At 36.8% G+C, this 24,849-nt stretch overlaps 1 long non-coding RNA gene across 1 annotated transcript in view; it reads left to right on the forward strand.

Moving 5' to 3' along the window:
- The window catches only part of LOC148223722 (uncharacterized), a 49,291-nt gene extending 25,423 nt beyond the window's left edge, over window positions 1-23,868 (forward strand). Inside the window, exons 2-3 of the long non-coding RNA XR_015804048.1 lie at window positions 647-721; window positions 22,991-23,868. This is a non-coding gene — a long non-coding RNA (uncharacterized LOC148223722). The remainder of the gene's footprint in view (window positions 1-646; window positions 722-22,990) is intronic.
- The last annotated feature ends 981 nt before the right edge of the window (window positions 23,869-24,849 follow it).

The raw sequence follows: 24,849 nt of genomic DNA on the forward strand, positions 1-24,849 counted from the left end.
AAAGGAGGAGCCTCTGTCCTACTTCACAAGTTTTAAACTTCCTCCCACTGCTGATAACTCTGTTGCAAGAACCAGAAAACATCCCCACCAAGCTTGGCAACTGTTTATGAGGGAAGGATTTCCCTCCCTACAGTTATGATATTTGGAAATTTTCTTTTTAATATTCTGCCAAATTTCCTGAACTGTTTCAAAACTGAGCTGGACTGTCATCCAGATAGCCTCAGAAAATTTTACGGCTACATATCTTTATACTGAAAAATGCAAGCCTTTAGTTTTCATGAGGAAACATTGAATTTTGTTTCCATGCATAAAGGACCAGACCAAGGTGTCAGAAGTTCCTGGTCTTCTTCCTATCCTTCCAACAGAGGCTGGGAAATAATGATATTTTTTGTAGAAATCTGAGTCGGAGTGGGTGTTACAATTAGACTGTAATGTTGAAGAAGTAAATGAACAACCTCTGCCTCTCTGTCTGTGAAACTGGGCCAAGTAAAGCCCATTTAAAGGCTAATAGCAAGCTCTTAATTAGTGTTTGTAGAGCTACTTTGAGTTCTAATCATAAGGAAGATTTTATTTATATGAAATGATCAACTGGGATTCTCTCAGTGACCCTTTTTGTTTCTCACACCCAATTTTCTTCTTTTTATAGCTAGCAAATGGAGGATTCTGGAGTGTGATAAATGAGTTGTATCTTCATGGAGAAAATAGGAGGGCCTGAGATTAGGTAAGTCAATCCTTAAAAGCACCTCAGTGAAGCAGCAGTAGGAGGCTACCTGGATCTTTGCAGAACTGAGATCTAACAGAGTCATTTAGCAGAAGGCTGGTGGATTGGTTTGGTGCTTGAGATTTAACTTTTGCATCTGACTGCAGTGTTTTTTTGTGTGTGCTAGTGGTTGTCATTCTTTCCACATGAATAGCTTTTGGCTACATGCACCTCTGTTATTAAGTCCTCAAGTTATGGCTTGATGGCAGTGGACAGAACAATTTCTTAGCAGAAAATTCTTAGCAAGTGCACAAGTGACTGCTCAGTGAAGCATTGTAATTAAAGTAGTGATGGTACACAATCTACTAAATTACTTCAGACTGTCAAGGTGGTAAAGCAAATGCCAGCACAGAGTAATAAGCTGAGCAGTAAACTCATAAAATAGTCATTCTTTGTTCTGACATGGATCACTTAAATCTCTTTTTCTTCTAATTCAGTACTTGGAGAGAATCCCATAAATATTTCTGGTAAACATAAAAATGTTTCTTTAATATAAAACTATGGGAGCCTTTTACAGCAGGCAGCAACTGATAGTTGTTCAGTGCTGCATTCCCACTGATGATGATTACTTGCAATGGGATAGTGTTAACCCGAACACACTGGGTTTTGTCATGTGAATGTGGGAGATGTGTGTGTTCAACTATTACAAATTCCTATTGCACTGGGGTCAGTGATTTTGTTGGCTATTTGTTCTGTTTGTTTTTTCTTACTTTCAAACATTATCCTAAAAGTATCTCTATATATACGCTATAATTTCATCCATCTTTTGCAAGGATGTAACTTTACTAATTTCATTTCTTTTATATACAATGAGGGGGTTTTTTGTTTTGTTTTGTGTATGTTTTGGTTTTCTTGTGTTTGTGTTTGTTATTTTTTAAATCGGAGCACGTTGTAGGAATAAAGTAAATCTTGTAGGCTTTTTTTTTATGCCATTGTGTTTAATCACTGTCCATGCTCATTTTTGGTATGTTCAGTAGAGCAGAATGTAATGAGCACAGAGTGACTGGATCACAATCTCTGCCATTTCATAAGTATGAACATGTACCAAAGATTTTTGATTTGTTTTAAATTGATTGTAAGTGCGGAAAAGATGAAATTGTACTTTCCCCTTAGGATCTCCAATTGGTTTCCCATATATTTTTGTACATTTGAACTTCTGGCCATTGGACTTTTGCCATTTAATACTATTTAAAGGTAATGTTTTTAGCACTTTTTCCATATAATTAAGGACTCTGGTATCCTCTTAGGTGACATGTAGGTTTGAAAGAAGTAGCAATTATTTAACAAATTTATAAGCTCTTGGCTCCTGTTGATTATTTGAAAACTCCTGGAGTTGTGGCAAGAGTTCTTCTGTCCCAAATGTAAGTTTCTAAAAATTACTCATCCAATTCATATCCTAGGATATTCTCACAGTAAAAGCTACAAACACTTCCAAAAGGTGAGTCACCTTATTTTAAGACTAGATGTAGAATTAATCTGTTCAGGTGACTGTAAATCTCCACAGGCACAGGCAGTTTTAGGGTAAGATTCATATCTCTTAAAGTAGACATCTAAAACAGATAAGATGAATCCACATTAGGAGAAAAGAAATATGCCCTAGTGCAAGAAAAAAACCCAACTCTTTCTTGACATTCTCTATCCAGGGGTTTAGATGATTAGCGTAGACTGGAAATCTAGCTTGGAAATGCATTAAGTTGATTGATACTTGCAACACACACTGATTGTAAACAACCAGCTCTGCATAATGTGGTAACTGGTTTGCATAAAGGATGTAAGTCCATGGAATTAAAAATAACTCTGTCAATTTACAACAGTGCCTACTCTTTCATTGGCATAAATCAGTGCAAGTTCATAGGACTGAAAACAGCCATGCTGCTTTACAAGTGCCAAGAGGTTGATGTAGTAGGTATATTGAAAATTTTGGTTTAACTATTTTAGAAAAGCTTAAAATAAGCTTACTGTGCCATCTGACCAGCCATTCTCTAACATAATTATCTGAATGCTGGAAACTTTGATCTGTATCATCAGCAAATGTTCCTTAAAATATGTAAATGCATATTGATTTAATTAACTTTACACTAAGGTATAAAACACCCCACAGATGGATACTAAGATTCCAGAATTCTGGAATTAACACAGATTTCTACTGTCATTCTATTGTTGAAACCTACATGACTCTGCACTTTGGTCCTTCTGTAGGTGATAAAGGTGATATGAGCCAAATGTTCAGCAAGGACTAACCCATGACATTAACCTATGTCCCTATTCACCATTATCTCCCCTCCTCCATACTTTTATTTCCTCCTTTTTTCCCTCCACCTTTTCCTGCAATACATGTGGGTGAAGCTGTTTGCCTCCAATGAAGATACTGCCTTCCAGTAAAAAGCAACTCTGGAAAAAAACACAGCACATTACTGGCTTTTCAGTTTAGGCTTCCTAATTTATTTCTAGTATTGTCTGGAGAGACATTCATAGGCAGCATATAGTAAATTCAAAATATATTTGGCATTCTGCTCTTACTGTTCATGCACAGACCACCTGTGTGGTGTGCACTCAGTGTGTACTTGGACTCCTTGTGCATTCTGTAAAGTTCATGTGCACAGGAACAATGAACATTATCCCTGTTGGTCTGGACTAATCCCTTCCCTTCCCTTCCCTTCCCTTCCCTTCCCTTCCCTTCCCTTCCCTTCCCTTCCCTTCCCTTCCCTTCCCTTCCCTTCCCTTCCCTTCCCTTCCCTTCCCTTCCCTTCCCTTCCCTTCCCTTCCCTTCCCTTCCCTTCCCTTCCCTTCCCTTCCCTTCCCTTCCCTTCCCTTCCCTTCCCTTCCCTTCCCTTCCCTTCCCTTCCCTTCCCTTCCCTTCCCTTCCCTTCCCTTCCCTTCCCTTCTTATTCTTTTTTCTTTTTTTTTTTTGTATTGTGTTAGCTGAAATCCTGTCTGTTCATTAAAAAAACATTTTTATAGAACATGTATAATGTATATCTTGAAACATACTGTGCAGTCATTAATGTGTACTGCACGCACATATGTGCCAAGCCTAGAAAACTTCACAGTGTATGCACAAAAAATCCATACCCTAGTTTTAGTAGGATAATTTTTTCAGTATGTTTATATATTCTTCCATATGTTTAAAAATATTTTCACATACAAAATGGTCACGAATAAGTCAGCTTCCTAGCTGTGATATGATAATAAACTGTTTATTTATATTCTAAATAAATTCTTTAATTTAAAGTAAAGAGTAGTCAGGTAATTTTTATTTGATGTTTTTTCTCATCAAAATTGATCTGTTTGCTAGTAGCATATTTTCTTTGAATCTTTTAAAACTTAAAGTTGTTCATTCAGACCAGCTTCATGTAATTTAGCAACCCAGATTATGTTCAGTCCTACAAAACCTCCCAGACAGACCCATAAAAATACAATAGATCATCTACAGGGTGAACACCTCTGCTATTACACTGTTGACAGCAAAAAGTGATTACATACATTTCATTGCAATGGTATTAGTAGTGACCTGCAGGAGATATATTTTCTCCCAACACACTGTGAAGCCTGATGAAAAGCCATTAATAATGGTCTGACTGCTATAGATACACAAACATATATACTGTTTGGGTGATGAAAACGTTAAACTAAGTCTTTATGTAGTGTATAACAATATCCACTACTTCTGCAGGAGAAAAAATGGCCAGTGATGTTGGACCTGTGCTGTCTTTTGACACATCAATAAATTTTGTCCTTTATAAATTATCCATGTCAAATATATATTTAAATGAATGAAGGATCCCAGCTATGAAGCAGACCTTTCCCCACTGTTCTCACTGAGCAAACGTAGAGCTGAGAACTCTTTGATTGTTTTGTCTGCCTGTAGAGAAAAAAAACCTGTTAAACTGATCTGTTGTAACTCTTCTCTTCCACCTTCTCCTATGGGCATCCAAATTCTTCAGAGAATTAACTCATGGCTGATAGGAATAATCCACCTTGATCTTCCAGAACATAGGGGAAATCACCCTTACTATTGAATGGAGATTTACTCTGAGCACAACACTGACACCTGCTTTGTACAGTGCAGGAATGCTCCTGACAAATCCCAAACACACAAAAGCAGGTAAGAGGTGGCTATGACATGAAAGTGATGAAACAAAAGGCAATTAAAAGGCAACATTGGTCAGAATGATAAATAGCTGTCACTTTAAATCATCTGCTGAAACAGTATAAAGAAATTTGTAGTCATAATACTGAAGCAAGTATTTGTTTCATTTGTGTGCCAAGCCACTCAATATCATTTGAAAGTTGAGCATCCTCCCAAGTAAACAGTTATGATATTATTTTAGGTTTTGTACTTTGACAACATAGCCCAGACCTCACTCTCATGGTGGGTATTCCTGTCTGATCATTGAATATCTGAAACCAAAAAATCCTGCAGAGATACTACACCTGTGTCAAGAGTGGAGGTGTCATAATTTTATAGGCATCCATTAACTCATGAAATAAGGATGGAATAGTATCAATTTTTAAAATTTTTCTTTCTCTCCCTTCCTCCCTCTGCCCACCCCCACCTAGATTTTATTGCTTAATTTGAACAGTTTGTGATTAAATCATATAGCTGACAAAATTAAACATGGCAGCTAGTTTTTGTAAATGTCCAGCTATTAGATTACTGCTATAATTTTTAAAAAGTGAAGAAGTTTTATCTGAAGTACAATAATAAGGAGCCTGAATGTAAAGAAGACATTTTCTGAACTTTGGTCATTCAAGGGTGGTCTGTTAATCTGAGTTTGGGAGCTGTGCAAGACAAAAATGGCATTAACAATGGACTTAGAGGATTGTATCCCAAGTAGCACGTGAAAAGGTCCTGCCTGGGATATCTGGGATTAAAGCACTTGCATAACACAGTTTTTTCTCAGGGTTTTCCTCCCAGAAAAAGCCATAGCTCAGGAACTTACTTTTAAAGATGTTTCAAAATTATGAGTATTTAAGGAAACCTTACTTTGAGGCTCTTCTGTAATCTGAATTAAGTGTTTCTGAGGTGATGATTATGACAAAGCGTGATCATTATAGTCTTTGGGTTTCTCTGTACTTTCATTTCAAAATTTAAAAACACATTTTAAATTACTTAATACTAAAAAGCAGTACAAAATATAGATATATGACACTGTCTAAGTGTCCCGTAACTAACTGCTTAGTTAATTTATTTTTAAATTAAATTTATTTAAATGTTTAAACTTCTTTTAATGGAAGAAACTCATTAAAATATCCATAGGCATTGCCCAAGTTTCTTTTTATTTTCCTTTCCCCATATTTTCTCCTTTATAATAAAACTTTATTTCTGCAACCAAATACAGCTTATGCCTTAAACATTTTCAGCATTGTAGTCTCCTAATTAAAACAGTAATTTTTTTAAAGATTTGGAAGGTTCAAATGGTACAGACATAAGGTTTTCTATATTTTGAACTTTTAGAACCTGAACTATATTACTAGAGATATCTGAAATATGGTAGGTTTTCTGAATACAGAGAAGAAGTTGAGTGAAAAAATAGACATTGTTTTTGTTTTAAAAATAGATCCAGTGTTACCTGTTAAATATCTTTTCTATTTTACTGGAAAAACTAATGTGCACTGAGGTGCCCATTTGAAGCACAAATCCTAAATAAAAATCTGTAGTCCTGGGACCAGTGTGTGTGTTCCATCTAGAAGCTCCATTTCTGGGGTAAGGAATATGCAGTCTTGCACAGATAAGAATTATTCTGCTGGTTGCCATCCAGGAGCCCATATTTGCAAAGAAAGTGGGCAGGGCAATAGAATTGTCTCTGCATGTATTTATTAGAGGTAATGAATATGCTATTCTGACACCAGCTGAGAAGGTGGAATTTCTAGGAAAATTCTACATCCCTAAAGTTGTGAGAAAGCCAGCTCTCATTACTTGTTTCAGTTAATGGAGGTTTTGTTCTCTGTGCTACTCCTTTCTCAAGAAGCTTTGCCTTTTGGTCTTGTACAGTGAAAGCTGATATACGAACTTAACCCTGTCCCTAAGAAAGCTGTTGTCTATCCCATGATTGTCTGAAGTGTGACTTACATACAGTACACTCAAGGAGAATGTCATAAAATGATGGAATCATAGAATGGCTTTGGTTGAAAGGCACCTTAAAGATCATCTAGTTCCAACCCCCATGCCATGGGCAGGGACACCTTTCACTAGACCAGGTTGCTCAAAGCCCTGTCTGACTTGGCCAAGGATGGGGTGATGAGGCATATGCAACTTCTGGGGACAACCTGTTCCAGTACCTCATGACCCGCACAGGAAATATCTTCAATGCCTTTATTCAGATATTCAGACAACTTGACAAGCAAACATCCAAACTACTTTTATTTTTCTTTTCCTGTGGAAAGGCCTCCATCTTTTGAGACTATTAGGAACTGTGTAATGAAAAACAAAATCTTTGTTTTAACATGAAGTTTTAACATACAAAGCCATTAGTATGTAATTTCATCCCACTGCATGATAGATTAGCAATTCCATCTTCCATTTACAGATTTAATTTTCCAATCTCCACCTTTTTCTTTTAATCTTGTTCAGTGTTTTTAAAGCAGTTACTGCAAGTCAAGCTTTTAAAAACGTAAATTATCAGACACAATTCCTTTCAGCAAATGGTTAGAGTGCAATCAAACTAAGTGCTCCTTCCTGTTGTCTTTTGCACACATGCACTCACACATGCACCCGACAAATGAAATCACACTCCAGTGCACTCAGCTAAAGCAGCAGATGAAACCTTTTTTTCTGCTATTCCCGTGTGGCAAGTGAAAGTACGATGGTGTCCCTGTGTGGTGGTACCATTCCTTTCCCTACAGCACTTTCTTTCCTTTGCATGGTTGGGTTGTCAGTCCCACTTAGGGGACTGAACACCACTTTAGAGGGGTCATGTTTCCCTCTCACAGCAGCTGCTGCTGTGCTTTCCCCCTTTCACCTTCTGTATTCAGTGGTTCTTTCATTAGTGAAAAAATCAGACACCCCAGCGCCCTCGGCCGTGCCACTGTGTAAAAGTGGACGCAAATCAAAGCATTTTGAATCTCTCTGAACACAATACTGTGATCTCAATGCAGGACACTTCCAGGCAGTGGTGGGAGCTGATAAAGGTTGTTGATTTTTCCATGCAGTGTCATTGCTATAATAGGCTGCTATATTGCAGGAATCTGAAAGAAGAGAGAAAGGACAAAGTACTTCTCACCTTGTATGTGAGAAATCAGCATCTCATACAATACTCCAATTCTGACAGGATGCTTCAATTTAAAAAATGGCCGTATTTCAAGGAAAGGCTGATTTTATTCACTGAGGTGGAGCAGTGTCAGGGAAGTGGTTTGTAACCATCTGCAGTGATCTCAGTTGCATATTTTTCTTGATGATGGTACTGATCTGATCACTAGGGAGTCTGTAGTAAAAAGGGAGAGGTACATCCACAAAAGTACTTAAGTATGCTTCATTAAAGGTTGCAATGCTTACCCCTGCATAGCCTTTTTTTCTTTAAATCCTGACCATATCTAGTCTAAATCTTTGGATTCCTTCTGGGTCCTCATTTGGCTTCATGTGTTCATTTTCTTCTGCATTTTTCTATGAATGTATCTTCCTTTGGCCTTTCCCATTTTTGAGATTGCTTGACAGTTGCTTCTCCAAGTACTGCTTAAACTTCTGTATAATTTTGTTTCTAAAATATTGTGTGACTTCTAAATTTTTAGCTGCATGGAGGTCAGGAACTGAGAAGTATGAGATGGTATTCAAAATTGAAGTTTACAATCTAGCTGTATGTCTTTTTTTGCTAAGAGGTCTTGTACGGAAATGACAGTTCAAGACACATCAAGCACTTCTCAGTCAGAATGAACTTGCTTCTGTTGTTTCTCAAGGAAAATTTTGCTTACTGATATAGTAAGCAAAACAGTACAACAGTTCAAGTTTTTCAATTACAAATTCATAAAGCTTGCAGTTTTTACTTCTTCCAAAAATTTTCCTGTCTTATTTCATCTTTCAATGTAGCAGCTGTTATATTTTTTCTCCCCCACAACCTCTCATACCTAAAACTGTTACTCTTCTAACAGATGACTAACTTAATTTGGTAGTCAATAGGTCAATAGAATCATATGTTTTTTTCAATTCAGAAATAGTTTTACACCACTCAAGTTGTGCTTGCTGTAATCTAACCAGTTTCTCAAAGAAATAGTTAAAAGAGCAAAACCTGTGGAAAAAAAAATCTGCAATATGTATACTGTCATTGTTTCACTGAATTGAAATCTCTGAAGGAATCTAAATTCATGACTTTATTTCCATTTTTTACTTAGTAGCACAGATGATTGGACTTGCCAGATGCTGTGCAAGGAAGATAACTTTGTAATATTCAAAATACTGAGTCCCACGTTGATGCCCAATGACAAAGCCAAAGCTTTGCATCTGTTCAATGGCCTAATTGAAATTCAAGCTGCACTGCCAAAAATTACTCAAAAAATGTTAAGCTTTATCCATCTTTACCAGGGGACTATAAATAAATACATGTCATGATTTTTCTTGAGCTGGTATACACTGCACAGTTTTTCTGGCAATATTTGCTTTCTGAAAACAGTTGTTTGAAAATATCCATGTTATGAAAGCATGCTGAAAACAGGGCTTCATACTGCTTTATTTTAAACTTGGCCCATGGAAGAGTGAATCTGTACTTATCAATCAGTCTGAACTGGTACAATGGTGCATTTGAGAAACGTAACATGGCCTGGGTAGGAAGAGTAAATGCAAACATAGGTGTGTGTGAGGAGCACTCCAAACTTTTTGCTCTGGAAAGGGCTTTGTCCCCAAACTGATGATACCAAAAGGCAATGAAAAAATTTCAGATTGGCTTAAGCTGACCATTATCGAAACAGTAAACAAGGGACTAGCAATAAAACTCTCAGAAAAAGTTAGCTTGCAAAGTACAGGAGAAACATGAAGATCTCTAATACGGAAGAGACCTCAGGGAGCAAGTAGGGCAGACAAAGTGGGCAGGAACTGCCCACACTGTGTAAGTCAGGCAGTGCCTTTTCTATTGCTGATTCTTATCCTGAAGCCAGAGTTCTCCCATTGGTTAATTACATCATTAGTAAATCAATAAACTGCTTCCATCCTGATTTCACTTAAACCATGCCAGTTAATTTGTTTTTCCCCATGACAAAGAACCAGTTCTGCTGTATGAACAGAACCTTTGGTGCTGAAAAAACTGATCATTATAGCTTCAGGGCTGGACTAGCTGCATTGGTGACTGGCCATCAAATCTGTTTTCAACGCTTCTAGCAACTCAGTCCCTGTGATCACACAGATGTGGCTCAGTAGAAAAACTCAGCCAACTTTTTGTTCCCCATCCCCAAAGGCAGTGGAAAATATCCTGGGTTTCCCTGAGCAAACCCAGTGATGGAATACCTGTCAAAAAAAGACATTTAATCTGACACTGTAGTGGAGATGCAAAATATACAACAAAGAAAGGGAACATGCTGAGTTATGCTGGGGTGCCCATATATTTATAGCTGTGAAATGTGCTGGCTTGACAAAGGCACAAAGGCAGCCAAGTGTACTCTAACAAAATTGCAGTGTTGGCAACTGTCTCCAGGGACAATGGGTACCAGTAAAAGTTCCTCATGTGGAAATCATGGCTCTAGCACCTTGATATTTGCTTTCATTCTTTTTCTGATCTTTCACATTTTTCTGCTGTCTTATCCAGCTACCATTTATTTTTGTAACTCCCTGGCAGAAGAGGAGACTACATTTCAATGCTGTGTCCATTAAAAAGTGCACAAGTACTTATTGATGCTAAATGTGAACTGTGTTGAATCTGTGTAATAGCAGTCAAAAATACTGCAAGAAGCTGTAAGAGAATTAAGCTGAAGTCAAAAAACTCACGTTCCTCTTCAGAGACTGTTTTGTCTGAATCCTATTTGATGTAAATTGTGTTTTGCAGCTATGGATTTTTGGGGGGCAGAAAATCTGCATTTGTTCTTAATTCAGAGAGCAAAATAGTCGTCATATCTGTGGACATGAAACCATGTTATACGTTATTCTCTGTATAGAACAAAACCTGGACTATCAGGATTGTAGTAATTCCCTATAGGTTGTAAACATGTTCTAGTCTTCTGCTTGTGCCACATTCATATTTTTTTCTTTCAATTGCACTATATCAAGCTGTATTATCTGTCTTGTTTTTATCTTTTTTCCTCCAGAATAAATTAATGTCTTCCTTTTTCCTTTTTCCCCTACTATTAATTCTATCTCTCTACCTTACTGTTGCAGCTGAGGGTTCTCATAAAATCATTTTATAGATGCATTGTATGAACTGTGGGGGCTGTATGCCCAATTCTGGAATCTGTGACCTATGCCATAAATATAGCCCTTGGTTAAATGGTGAACCTCTTTGTGACTCTAAACTAAAGATGCCAAGATTTTAGATGGATTAAAAGCAATATGATAGATGACTAGAGAAGAAAAATCCATCAAAGGTAGTTGAACAGAAGAGTATTAAATTTGGTGTAGGAATCTCCTAAACTGCAGAATGGAGTAACCCAAGAGATTGTAGCCTGAAATATATCACTGAATGCCTGTCTATTTCTTATATTCCTGTTTAAGCATCCATTACTAATTATTTTTGAACGTGAGATAGCAGGCTGAGTGCTTGACTTCTTATGGTATGACTGTTCTGACATAATCTTACGTAGATGCTTGTGATGACATTGCAAAAGTGGACGGACTAAGAAGAGCGTGGACTCATTTGTTCACTGTTGTGTTATAATCATATTTTCCATTCTTTCTTAAATGTGGAACTGCTCTAGAGGAACATCTTGGGGGTAAAAAACCTAATATTACAATTCTTCATCATCACCACATGCATTACATATGAATTTGTGTCTTTTAAATTACATTTTGTGTGGTGAATATGCATATGACTGCTATTCAGAGTTGGTTGGTGCAGTCATCAATGGTTCACTGCTGGTAGGGTACTGACCTGATCACAAAAATAACACTACTCCTCACTTTCACTTTAACATACTTTTGAGTGTAAAGATTACTTGTTATATTTCCATGGTGGTCCTTTGTTCTCTAATGACAGATGCTGGGTGTGCATACAAATTTTGCTACTACATATTTTGATTTTATCTAAGTCTTATTAAGGGCCATGACAGGCTTTAAAAACCTTGGAATATCAGCTGTCTTCTTTATGCTGTCAAACTAAACGAGAAATAGCCCCTAACTGTAGTTCCATGAAGAATGAAATATCTTAAAACAAATATGGATTTTTTTCTTATTTTGCTTCATGTTGGCTGATCTTTCCTGGAACACAGACCAGCTTAGCACAGATGTGTTTTCTCTTCCTAATTTTTTTTGTTATTGTTTGTTTTTTTGAGCTGTAACTAAGGCATAGTCAACACAAATATAGGACGATCTCAGAAATGTAATGTAGACTGTAATAAAGCTCAAGAATAGTAAGCAGTGTGGCTTAATACCCTTTGCCAAGGTGCACATGGAGTCAGGTAAGGCTTATGGTAAAACACTGACATTTCCTAAACTATGTTGTCTCTAAAACTTTAATATCTTCCATTCTTTCATCTTTAGGAGTTTAAACTGTATAGATGGACATAACATGAATAATGTTTTTCAAAGTTCATGAACTTTATTCTTTTACTTCTGCAAAATATAGCTTATTCTCCTGAAATCAGTATGTTTATCCATATTTGCAGCTGTCAGAGATCAGAATCTGGCTTTAACTTCTTACAACAGCTATTAATTCAAAGGCAGGTTTTATTCCAGAAGCAGGTGCTGAGCAGGCAATGGAGCTTCTCAGGACAGAAGAAAGAAAAAAAATAATCTAAATTTTCAGGAAAATAGAAATTTGTAAAATCCCGATAAATAGTAAATTGACTGGCTCTTGCCATGACATCAGTTTCAATGTATTTTGACTCAAATTCCATGAACAGTTGTTAGTTCAACAATTTCAGCTGGAAAGAAAATATTACTGTTTGAAAACTATTTGTCCTTTAAGAAATTATCTGTGGAAAGTGCACTTTATATGTACACTCTCTCCCACATGCAAATTCTCTGTTGTGGATTTCATACTGGTTGAAAGAGTAATTAAAATAACTGACTTTCCCAAATCTTTCAGAAATTCACTTCTGCAGAATCCAACAGATTAAAGAAGTCAGGGCTAAGAGCAAGCACTCAACCATAATGTCAACAGCCCAGGTCTCCCTGGCAGGAAAGGCTAATGCTGAAAGCTCAGTCTGAACTGCCTTTTTTCAGTTGAGAGGAAATCTGTGACAGACACTCACTGCAGCTGTAGTTTTATTGACAGTTATAATATTTCAGTTTTCAAATGACGAAAAATATGTTTGTTGCTTTCAGATTTGTTTGCCTTCGGGTCAGAGGTCTTTTCACACCATTCATAAACGATGGAAAAATACAAATTAACTTGTCTAAAAAATTAGACCTACAGATTATCTTCAATGTTTGAGTAACAAGTTTATTCTTCCCAGAACTTGGTAGTGAAATATTCTACACAAACATTTTATGTTTATGAGTAGTAAATCATTATTATGAGTAAATAATTCTGTAGTTCTCACTATTAATTTCATATTTACAGAACTGTAAATTATCTGATTATAGCAATAAAGCATAGCTACTATGGTATTTAGCTGTCATGCCTAATAGTATGACATGGTTAGGTGAAACAATATAAACATTTCCAGTTGATACAATATAATTTTTTATTCCAAATAAATCAAAATAAACATATAATTTCATTGAAAAGGGAAAAAAAAATTATAATGTCACTTTAGAGACTGAAGTTTGAAGTATCATTAAATTAAATTAATTAATCTTTTGAGACAGGAGTTAACTGAGATCCTCTAGTTTAGGGTCTATTGTCTGAAATCCAACAATAGGCATACAACACTCCATCTATTTTATTCTTCCATCTACCCAGCCCCCCTTTTGTTTCCGCTTTCTTTATAGTGTAATAAATTGTGTCCAATTCACAAAGATATGGAAAGAAATTACTCTGGAGAAAGGTAAAAAAAGTAAAAGGAAGACTGTAAGGACAGAATTAACTCAAAAGCTTTTAAAGCCCACTTTTGATGTTACTTTTTCCAGGTGTTGTCTAGTCTTCCTATGCTGGGGATTGCCATCACCTTCTAAGGCTGTCCCAGTGCTTCATTATTTTTGATGTTTGAAGTTTTTATCATATCTTTATTTCAATCCAAGTCAATGATTTCTTTTTTTTCTTCTATTTCTGTTGAAAACTCATGTTTGGACAACAGCTTGCACAGAAGAAGGTGACCATGCCTCCTCTCTGTCCTGTAGGAAGTTTGTTATAGAGGGGACATCATGAATTGACAAATTCAACTACCAAAAAGGAAAGCTGTTCTTAAAAGGTTAACAATGCGTAGAGGATGAAAATGCTAAAAAAAAAAAAAAAAAAAAAAAAAAAAAAGAAAAAAAAAGAAAAAATACTTGGATCACAATGGTCTGTAATGCCAGTGAAAATCATCAGAAAATATTTATTGGTTCTACTGCTACACTAAAATGCTAAAAATCTAGTTTTAAGACAGTTGAATAATACAGATAATTCCTAAATCTTTACAGTTGCAAAGAGGTGGAATATTTACGGTGTTTATCTTTGTAAGTGAGGAATAATATTTTTAAAGAATGTGTAAAGTGACAGATTTATTCAGGAGACAGTGACTTCAGACTCAGTTGCATTATTTGCGAATCATTTCTTCTGTGGCTAAATTCAGAATAACAACCGGTCCACAAACCATTCACAATCTACTTTTACTTTTTATTAACCATTAAAATACTAGCTTTACTTATTTATTTGTTATTAATTTAATATATTAATGCATAACCCTGTCATTACGACATTTGGAACTTTGAGGCTGGACTCAAATGAGTCCCATATGGTACAATTCTAATTTTATTCTGGGGAAAGTAAGAGGAAAAACTGGGTTCTTAATACCATGATGTAATATCATATAATGTGCTGGAAGGATTGCTTTGCAGAAATAATATCCAAACATTTACAAAGGCATGATAAAATCATATAATAAATCCAGAAATTTTCAGTTTTAAGGTAATAACACCAGCAGAACAAAAAAATACTTTTGTAGTTGAAATATAGCCAACTTGACCTCAGTGCTTTATTTTTGAAGCTTAATTTACATGAGAAGTTAAGTCAAATTGAACAATCTTGCTGTAATTAACACAAGGAGAAAAATACTGTGATTCTGAGCTTCCAGTTCCTCAGATGTATTTTGGTTTCAGTTTGTGCTCAAATGCTGAATTTCTCAGCCTATGCTGGTTTATTCCCTGTGTATTCTGACACTGAGAATTACTAGAAGGATTCGTTTGATTAGAGTCCCTCAGGTCACAGCCTGTTCCACTGCAATACAGCACTGCTTCTATTCAACTTGGACCTTTTTCAACAGCAGGTCTTGCATTGGGAACAAAACCTCACAGATTGCAAGAATTAGTCTCTCAGAAGTCTTCAATCACATTGCAACTGAGACGGGAGAAGAAAAGGGTGAAAAAGTATAGAATTTGCAGTCAAGAAGTAGCTGAATACCGCTCCATTTGAAACAATAGGATTTATTCTTATTTACCATTAGAGGGCATACATACAGTATAAAATACATGATTAAAAGAATTCCAGTTTACTAGGTAAAAGGTTAATACTTCTGTTCTATAATAGATTCACACCAAAGTCTCCTAATAATATTTGTTTCCACAAAGTTGTTATGTCTAAAGAATCTCAGACTCTCAAAACTAGATACTGATAGATGACAGGACATGTAAGTCAGTGCTGCCAGAAGTTGTGTGGCTGTTAACTCTGCAGCACTGCCGTGTTTTCAGTTCCTGCAGCCCTCTTTCACATTTGCCGAGTTCAACAAGGATTTTCCATTACTTTAAGTTCTGTAACAGACTTGCAATACTTTCCGTCCCTTTCTATTGGTGTCTGAGAAAAAGAATCACAAAATAAATTTGTGTATCAGTAGCCCACAACAAATAAATTAAATGAATACCTAACAAAAAGAAATGCCTGAAATTCTTCTCCCACTGAGTGTGCTGTTCTAAATTTATAAGTACTCTAAGACAATCTGTCATACCTATGTAGTAGTTACTGTGACAAGGTGACCTGCTAAGCATAAGGAAGATATTGCTCGAAACTGAGTGAGGACTCATTATAAATTTTGTGGTCTTCACACTGTAAGATGTATACTGCCATGGCTTATGCTATGAGACATTCCTCCTGGCTGGGTCAGAAAGGAGGAAATACAGCTCAAGGCTGCAGTGCAGAAAAGGACGTGGTACTTGCAGGACTTGGTAGGATCATCCTTTTTGCTCTGAAATGTGTATATATATATATATATATTTATATACACCTGAATTAATTAAATATATATTTCATTTCATATTATATTTTGGCACGCTAAGCAGCTGTTCTTGGCTCATTGGGCTGAGAGATGGTGAGTGTTGTGCTTCAGATGTGGGAAGCACTTGGTTAAAAAGTGGAAAGGGGAGGAGATAAATGTACAGCTAAAGCTTTCTTTCTTAAATATATGGAGACAAAATAAATCAGGAGGACATCTAGTTTAGACAAAAACTTAATAGTGGCAGCTTGTTTACAAAAAATACCCCCACTAAATCTGTGAGTGTAATGAAAGAACATTTGGAGGATAAAAATAGAAATATGCTCTCTCATGACATAATTCTCTCCTGCTTCTTAGCTGGTGGTCAGGTCATTCTGACTCATCTGATAGTATCTTAGTAGCAGATACCTGATGCATAAAATGTCAGGATGTCTTACAGTTGTCTCTAAATGAAACTGTTTCTTCCCTTACTGGAATGGAATTTGTTGAAAGTTGAGGCAGTGTATCAGCACATTGCCACAGAGATGCATACACCAAACTGGATGATTTTCTGATACTAAAGGAAATGGCTAGGTGGTATTTTGCATTGTGCCAAGTTTTAGTACAGCTTTGTGTGGTCCAAAGAAGCTCATTCAATTAAGGGTACTGTGGATCTGAGAAATAAACATTTTCTCTAACAGTCTAACAATGATACAGTGAAACATTCTGGACAAATAAAAACCTAAAGTATCTGGAATTAAAGTGTAGGGGTATTAGGGATGGATAGATGCCAGACATGCCAATGTGTTTTGTTGCTTAGTTTGGAAAGTTATTTTTCCAAATTTACCATAATTTTTCTTGATTTCTGTCATCCACATGAAGATACTATTAAAAACAACCTTGTCTGCATTTTCGAGGTCTAGCACCTGAACTTCTATATTCCAACCTAAAACAGGAGTAAGTGCAACAGATTTTGCACTTGTTAAGTAATGGAATTAAGGGAATCCCTCTAAATGTGAAACTACTGGAAAACAGAGGTTGTGGAGGGCTTCAGTGAATAGGAAGACTAGAAATATTTCTTGATTTTTATTAGGTCTTGTTGCAAGGAAAACCTATTGAAATAAGGTAGTTTAAATTAAAACGGTATGAAAGCAGGTTATTGATGTACTAATGACATATAATTAGCCAGTAAACAGTGAATAGTGTCCAACAGAGAAGCATCTCTGCCTGATCCAGGCTTCGGTTGAGATGCTGGAGGCAGCTTGCCCAGTGTCAATCCAAGATTTGGCTGCTGCTGACTCTGGTAAAAGGTTTCTATCCCCCATTACAAATGTTCCCACTTCAGTGCTTCTTTTCAAGTTGACTCCTCCTGTTTTTCAAAAATATTTGTAATTCTCTCCTCTTAAGTCTGATCTGTTTGGAGAGAAAAGCTACTCCAGATAGTTTTGAGCATTTGAGCCACTTGCATCAGATATTCTCCATGTCTTAACAAGTGCTGATGTCCAGGCCATTTGCCAAAGGTCAGCTCTTCATTCACTCATCACAAAGTTTCTAGTTACCAGATAATTATGATGTCTTTAAATTAAATATTTTGATCTGTGTTCCTTTCAGAGTTACCTGGGCCTTGTAGACATAGGCAGTTTTCAGGAAAGATGAAGGTCTTGCCAATCTTGTCAAACTTGATTAAAAGCTGGGAATCAAACTTTCATGGTATACTTGAAACAAATGCTCACATAGATAATGATTTTATTACTTACATCATTGCATGTGCTTATACTAAACCAAGTGGAAACTGGAATTTCCATCTCATAGGAAATATTTGCAATTCTTTGGGGGAAAAAAATCCCTGTTGGGAGCAAAAGGTTGGAGATATGCTTTCCCTTTCTTTATCTTGTTTTAGGAGCCTTAGAGAAAATGATTGCTTTTGGGAAATGGTGGAGAGAAGAGGTGAAGTTTATTTATTTTCTCTTATCTGGTCCCATCTTGGCAGCACACTGCTTTAGGGTTTGAGGGCCTAAGATATAGGGAACCAAAATGTTCTTGGTCTCTGGAAAGATCTTGGGAGTCTATGCTGTATAAGAATACTGGCCAAGCCACAAGAGCGCATTTGGTAAGCTGCTAAAATGCAGGGGAGCTTCAGTGTTTTTGTGCTTCATAAATTGAATTTCTGATGCAGGAGGAAAACATCAGTGTTCATGAGTTTTCCTATTTGTCTGAGTTTGAACCATAATCCTTACTATGCTTGTCTCAGTTCAGTTATAAATTGTATTTTCTTGAAGGGAGTGGAGATAGCGACAATCAAGAGTAGTGCAAACACAGTACAAAATTGATATTAGAGACTGGATTAGAATTTATATTTTTTTGTTAAAACCACCTTCTCTGATCAAGCTTTCCTAACCTGGAGGTGCATTTTCTTTCATTGCCTCTATAATACAATGTCTGTCTTTATGGGACAGATTTTCAAGGCTGAATTTTTCCATCTGTTTCTTTCATTTACTTCCTTATGCCTCTTGTCAGCAAGGCTGAAGAATCCCTCTTTTTGTCATAGGCCTGTTTTTCTTTCTTTGAATGCAAAATATCTCTACAGAATAATCACTTTCAACCTTTTCTTTCCTGAAAGCTCCCAAAATCCTCCCATAGAAGATTTGTTTTTCAGTGCTTGACCACTTCTGCATGAGTGTCTTTTCTCTGAACTCTCTCCAGCTGATTGTACAGCTTTCTTGAAATGAGGACTCAAGGCTGAGCAAGAGAAATTTCTCCACTCTGTAATTTACTTTAAGAGTGTCAATTGCTGTTCAGTTGGTTTTCTTTTTTCTTATCAGAACAGGGCTCTGGATGTTCACGTTGAAGTTAAAAACAAGCTTTGACATGTATCAATTTAAAAATGAAATAGTTTTTTTCTCCCTTGAATTTGTTTTAAAAGATGATCTTGAAATACTGTCACTTCCTATGGGATAGAAATCCCGTTTACTTTTTCAAGGCCATTGTTCTGTTAGGTGGGCACCAATATCTCTCCCTATAAAAATGAAATCTCTTTTCTGCTTTGTAAGAGGAAATAGGAGAATACCATTTCATCTTAATTAATAAAAACATAGAAAAAAAATTTAAAAATAATGAAAAAAATATTCACTGAGTTGAAAAAGAAAGAGGAGAGTAAGGATTGTGACAGAGGCTAAGATAAATAGTGTATTTTTTTTTGTTGTTGTGAAAATAACAAAGGATTTTGCAATAAGAAGTGGATTTTATAATAAAAAGTGGATTTTACTATAAAAGTAAAGTCTAGACTATAGTCTGGGCCACACCATTTACCAGAGGATAAGGTAAAGTGCTGACCTTGCTGCCAGCAGCACACATCTTCAGTAACTGAGAGCAAAGCAGAGCAGCCAGTGCCTTCTCAGAGCAGACACTTGTACTAAGAAATGAGATGATGACAAATAATGCTCTGTATGGTTGTTCACCAGAACAATCCTTACATTAATACATAAAGTGCTCTTGCTGAATACTTCAGGTATGATCCCGCTCCAGTCCCAGGTGCTCTTGTTGCTAGAGCAGAGAGCTGAGTGCAGCACAAGGTGGGGTGGTGAGAAATGTGCTGGACCTGACACAGCATCTCCACCTGCTTGAGGGGCCCCTCAGGGGGCTTGCAGGGGGCCCTGGCATTGCTGAGTGCAAGTGTGTGTAGGTTGGAAGAACCTCCTGGGTTCTGTCTTGTTTAAGCACCAAGACAAATATCAGAAACAGATAAGCCCAGGAGGAGAAGTATATTGGAGCAACAAATTACAAAAAAGTAGGAAATATGACATGTGGCAGTGGCTCAGGCAGGAACTGGTGGTAGAGTTCTTTGAGCTCTATTTGTGATTTAGCTATGTAGCTTTATGACATTGTGTGTCCCTTAAATTTATTAGCACTTGTGTTATGTAATGTATGGCCATATCTGACCTCAGAGGTTTACTTCAGAGACTCATTTGTGTTTCAATAGAATTTGGTGACTCTCAGGGGAAAAAATAGAAATGAATAATTATTAAACTATTGCACATCCAGCCTAACTTATTTTCTTATGACATTTCTGCTAAAAGTTTTTTGTGGATTTTATAATGTATACTGAGGGATTCAAGCATTTTAAATCTTAGCAATTCTGAGGTGTTGTAGGTGGCTTAAGGCAAAAGCAAATTGACAAATAAATGTGATGCGAGGCCATTGGGATCACTGCTTTCATTACATTCTTATTTAAGTGATTATATATTTGGTAAAGAATTAGGAATGATGCCATAAGGACTTGCCATAAAAAGAAAAAGATCTTTACAATTCATAAAGGCTTCAGGTTTCAAATTTCTTTTTCTTTGCCTTTGCTATGAAAAGTTGGAAAGAAAAATGCTAAATATTCAGTTTGCTCACTAGTAGTTCTGTTAGGAAAATCAACAAAAAAAATACAAACCTAAAATCCAAGTTCCAGCTAGTGGGGCAGGGAGCAGAGATGCACAGCTAGCAGGACTAGAAATAAGAAGATTCATGAGGAATAGGAGTGGCTGTTGAAGAAAGGCTCACTTCAAGATCAATAGCAGCTTAAATCGGATCTTGCTGCAGATCTGATTCTGCATAATTTACTAATTATTTTGAATGTGATACTGCTACAGAAAAGGGAAAGTAGCTGGTGTGTTTGCATCCAGTGGCTGTATCCAATGATTTCAAAGTAATACAGCTGTACTTTAGGAATCAGTTATTGCGTGCTGCTCTGTTATGTGTAATCCTTTTTTTCTACCTTTAGTAAATCTACTTTTTTTAAGGCATATGTTAAAACATTAAGTTTTAAAGTTCATACTTGCCTTGGAAAAAACTAGCTCACAGAGCACCGGAAAGATGAATATAATTTTCCAAGTATTCTCAACCAAATGAAGGTATGTTAGTATTGATACTTTAAAAAATTAACTCAGCCTTTGATACTGTTTGTAGCTTACTGCAGAAGGACTTCAACAATTAAGGTCTAGCATTATACATGTAAGAAAAACATGAGTGACAGAGAAAAGCAAAATATTCCGTTTCTCAAACCACTGAAACTATTGATTGTGACTAGAGGCTTAATATAAATTCGAAAACCAAAGAGAATACAAGTAAAATCATTAAATTAAAGAATATTTAAATGTGAAGTATGGCTAAGCTAATTGCATTCCCCTTTAAGCATCAGTGAAACAAGACGGTGCATTTTTTGCATTAGTGATGACCTTTGACAGCTTTTAGAGAACAAATGGCTGAAGAGTAGAGTAAAAAATTAACTGTTCTAAAGAAGAGGACAAGTCTAGCCTTTAAGACAGAAATCTACCCTGACCAGAAGAGTGCCTAAACAAAAGGTATGATATTTCTGTATACATCTAAAGAGTCATATGCTTATAAAAAGCCAAAATTGGTCAGGCAGTCTCATTTACAACCTGGCTGATTAATTAGTCCAGCAGGTAGAGGAAAACAAGGGATGAGATTTGTTTTGGCTTCAGCAGGGCTGCTGACATGATCTTGCACGTGTAAAATAGGAAGACATGGTTGGGTGAAATTAGTGCAGAGTAGATAAACAGCTGTTTGAAAGCCTATGCAGCTATCCTTAGCTTTTTGCCTGACATGGGAGGAGAAATGAAATAAGGACTTTGATGGATCTATCACCTGTTGAATTTTATTTAATCATGACTATTATATAAATGGCATAATAGGAAATATAATTTAAAATGCCAATACAATGCAGGTTAAAATTAGCAGAGGGGGGAGAAGAGAAATACAAGTTAAGATTTCAAAATTTTGTGAAAATTTGGTAAAGGTTTTGTAATATATAAGATGAACTTCAATAAAGAGCAATGCTGAATGACTCTTTTGTAGGACAAAAAATGTGCAAATACAAAACGGCCAATAACCAGCTAATGATCTGTGCTGCAAAAACTGAACTAAGCCTTGAGATCTGAGCTCACAGGTGCTAGTTAATTCAGTGTTCTCTCAAAGAGGCAAATACCTTGAAGAGATGCCTCAGTAAAACATCCAGCATCCAGTTACACCTCATCCAGCAGATAATTCTGCCACTAAGCAAGTGCAGTCTCAGCTGACACCTCTAGATCTGGGCTCCAGATCAGAGAGCAACAACAGAAATAAAGTGACGTGAAGGAAGGTTAACATAGTGAGAACAGTGTAGGGGGAGGGAAGATGGGGTGCTTAAAAAAACAAAAAATCCACCAAAATCTTCAGGGAGAGACAAAGAATTTGAATATTACTAATAATTACTAATTAGTCAATTAACTAATCACCAGCTTCATTGTCCTTCACATTCATTGGAGTGGGAAAAATAACTGTCTTATTTATCAACACCAAAGGTAAAGGAGAGAAAGTGGGTAAGAGCTGTGTGACAGTGAGGAGGCTGCCCAGGGCTGGTTGTCCCTGAGCCAAGGTCTAAGGTGATGTGACCCAACTGCAGGCTGTCTGGATCACTCCCATCAGTTCCAGGATGGGAACTATGGTCAGGGAGAAAAGGGGGTGATGATTGTGGTGGATACGGGAAACAGCTGTCAGGGAAGCACAACAACTAAGTGTCATATACAGTCAGGAACATATGACAGAAATGTCTAGGCCTGATATTCACAAAGGGGTTTGATCACTAACGCCTAAAAAAGGCTCTGTGATCTGCTCAAGGTGCAGTTGATGCCTTAGGGCAATTTCAAAGGGATGCAAAGTACATTTTTGCCTGATGCTGCAATGCTCGCTATGGCATTAACAGGCTTTGCAGGGGGATCCTGGGTGTGGTGCATACTAGACAATCTACTTTCATCATAACCTCTAACGAGAGATATTTTTTTTTAACAGATGGAGTGCAAATCGAATTGGGATGCCAGATCCTTTTCTGCCTCCTGGCCAGTGGGGCTGAAATTCCTCCTTATGTCTGGGAAAAGTGGGAAATCTGGCTGACTGCCAGCCTGCAGATTAGGGCTGCTGAGATGCTGTCAGCAGCAGTCTTGATGGTAAATATTCATGAGCCAAATTGTGCCAATATTCATGTTTGATGTATTGCATATTCAATGTTATTATCTATACCACTATGTAAAGGTCATCCTGACATCTAAAGTCAACGGAAATAACTGATTCATTGTAAAAGATCACCATTCTCTTAGAAAGTGTGAAACCTGTGCATTTTTGAGTAGTCTATGTGGACCACTTGTAAACACTTCTGTTTCTATTATCAGGTGACAGTCCCAACATATAGAGTAGCTTTAATTTAGCAAGAACAGCTGTTAGTCCTGCCCAGCCTTTTTGGATTCTTGCTATGCCTTATTTGACTTTGAGATCACACAAAACTGCATCTAGAATCTCATAATTTCACTCCCTTGTACAATGGGCTTTTATCTGCAATGCGACGCAGCAAACCTGGCTTTCCTGTTTTTGAATATTGAATACATTTTATTAAAAAATTTTAAATCATTCTACTTAGGTTTAATTCACAAACTTATTATTTTGGGATGGAGCAGGGAAATCCCACATTAATTTTCACCAACAGGAAGATATTGCTGTGGGTGAATTTCTGTCAGAGCCAAGGAAATGATTTTTTCAGCCACAAGAATTCAGTGCTGCAATGTCATAAGAGCATGTAGTTATTATTCTGAATGCTATGCAGACTGTAACATAAGACAGAAAAAAGTGCTCATGAGGAACATATTGAATTATAATAAATCTGTCTTGTCTGGAGACAATGATGATCTGGCACATTTTGTCAAGTGGCAGTCACATAGGAGGCTGTGCACTGCATACATATTACTGCATTAGCCATAGGCAGTGAGAGGATGGCACCAACAGGGAAAGTGCTCAGACAGATAGGTTGATCATTTGTATTCCAGAGCTCAGCAAGTGCTCAATTCACTGATCCAAACCAAACATGTTGAAGTCAAGGCCTGTTTCTCTAACATGTTTGATATACAGCTGAGCAGTAACTGAATCAAAACAGCATCTCACTATTGCTGTCTGGTGCCGTACTGGGTGGTGAAAGCAAGTGAAGCTTTTCCTGGCACTGGGGGTATGTTGTATGCAAATGGGCCATCTCAGTGATAAATCTTTAATGTGGTAGACAGAACATTAATTGCATAGCTCCCCAGGATCATGTTGCATGCCCAGTTTCCTTAAGTTAAATTATTCCAACGATTTTTCTCTTGATGGAGAATTCGGGGCATTGCAGTCCTACTGTGTGCCATAAATTAACTCTTCTTCCGTTCAGCTTCAAGTCCTGCCTAAATCCTGGGGCAAATTCCATTCATATTCACAGTGGATATCTAACTGAGACAACCTAGTGTGTTTGCTACAGTCCACGTTAATATTCTGAAATACAAACTAATCAGTAATGTGATATGTCTGCATTTACATCTCCTTTTTGTGGGATACCAATTCATCTTATGAAAATAAAAAAAACCCACCTGCTTATTCAAATCTTTAAACAAGAGAATGCTTGAAGTGGTCTCCCCCTACATGTTATAAAACCAGTTCCTGACATGTACATCATAAGGATCAGCACTTTGCCCTTTGAGTCAGTACTATATTGAGGCCACACAAACAGAGACAGATGTGTACACACAAGTACTCACATGCTTTGGTCTGGCAGCCTGCACTGAGACAACCTTGCTTTTTATTGTCTGCCCGTAATTTAGTACAAGCTTAGTTTTTGCCATGAGCAGGGTACA

The sequence above is a fragment of the Sturnus vulgaris genome, chromosome 5, assembly GCF_052056855.1.
Source record: "Sturnus vulgaris isolate bStuVul1 chromosome 5, bStuVul1.hap1, whole genome shotgun sequence".
In the NCBI taxonomy this organism is placed as follows: Eukaryota; Metazoa; Chordata; class Aves; order Passeriformes; family Sturnidae; genus Sturnus; species Sturnus vulgaris.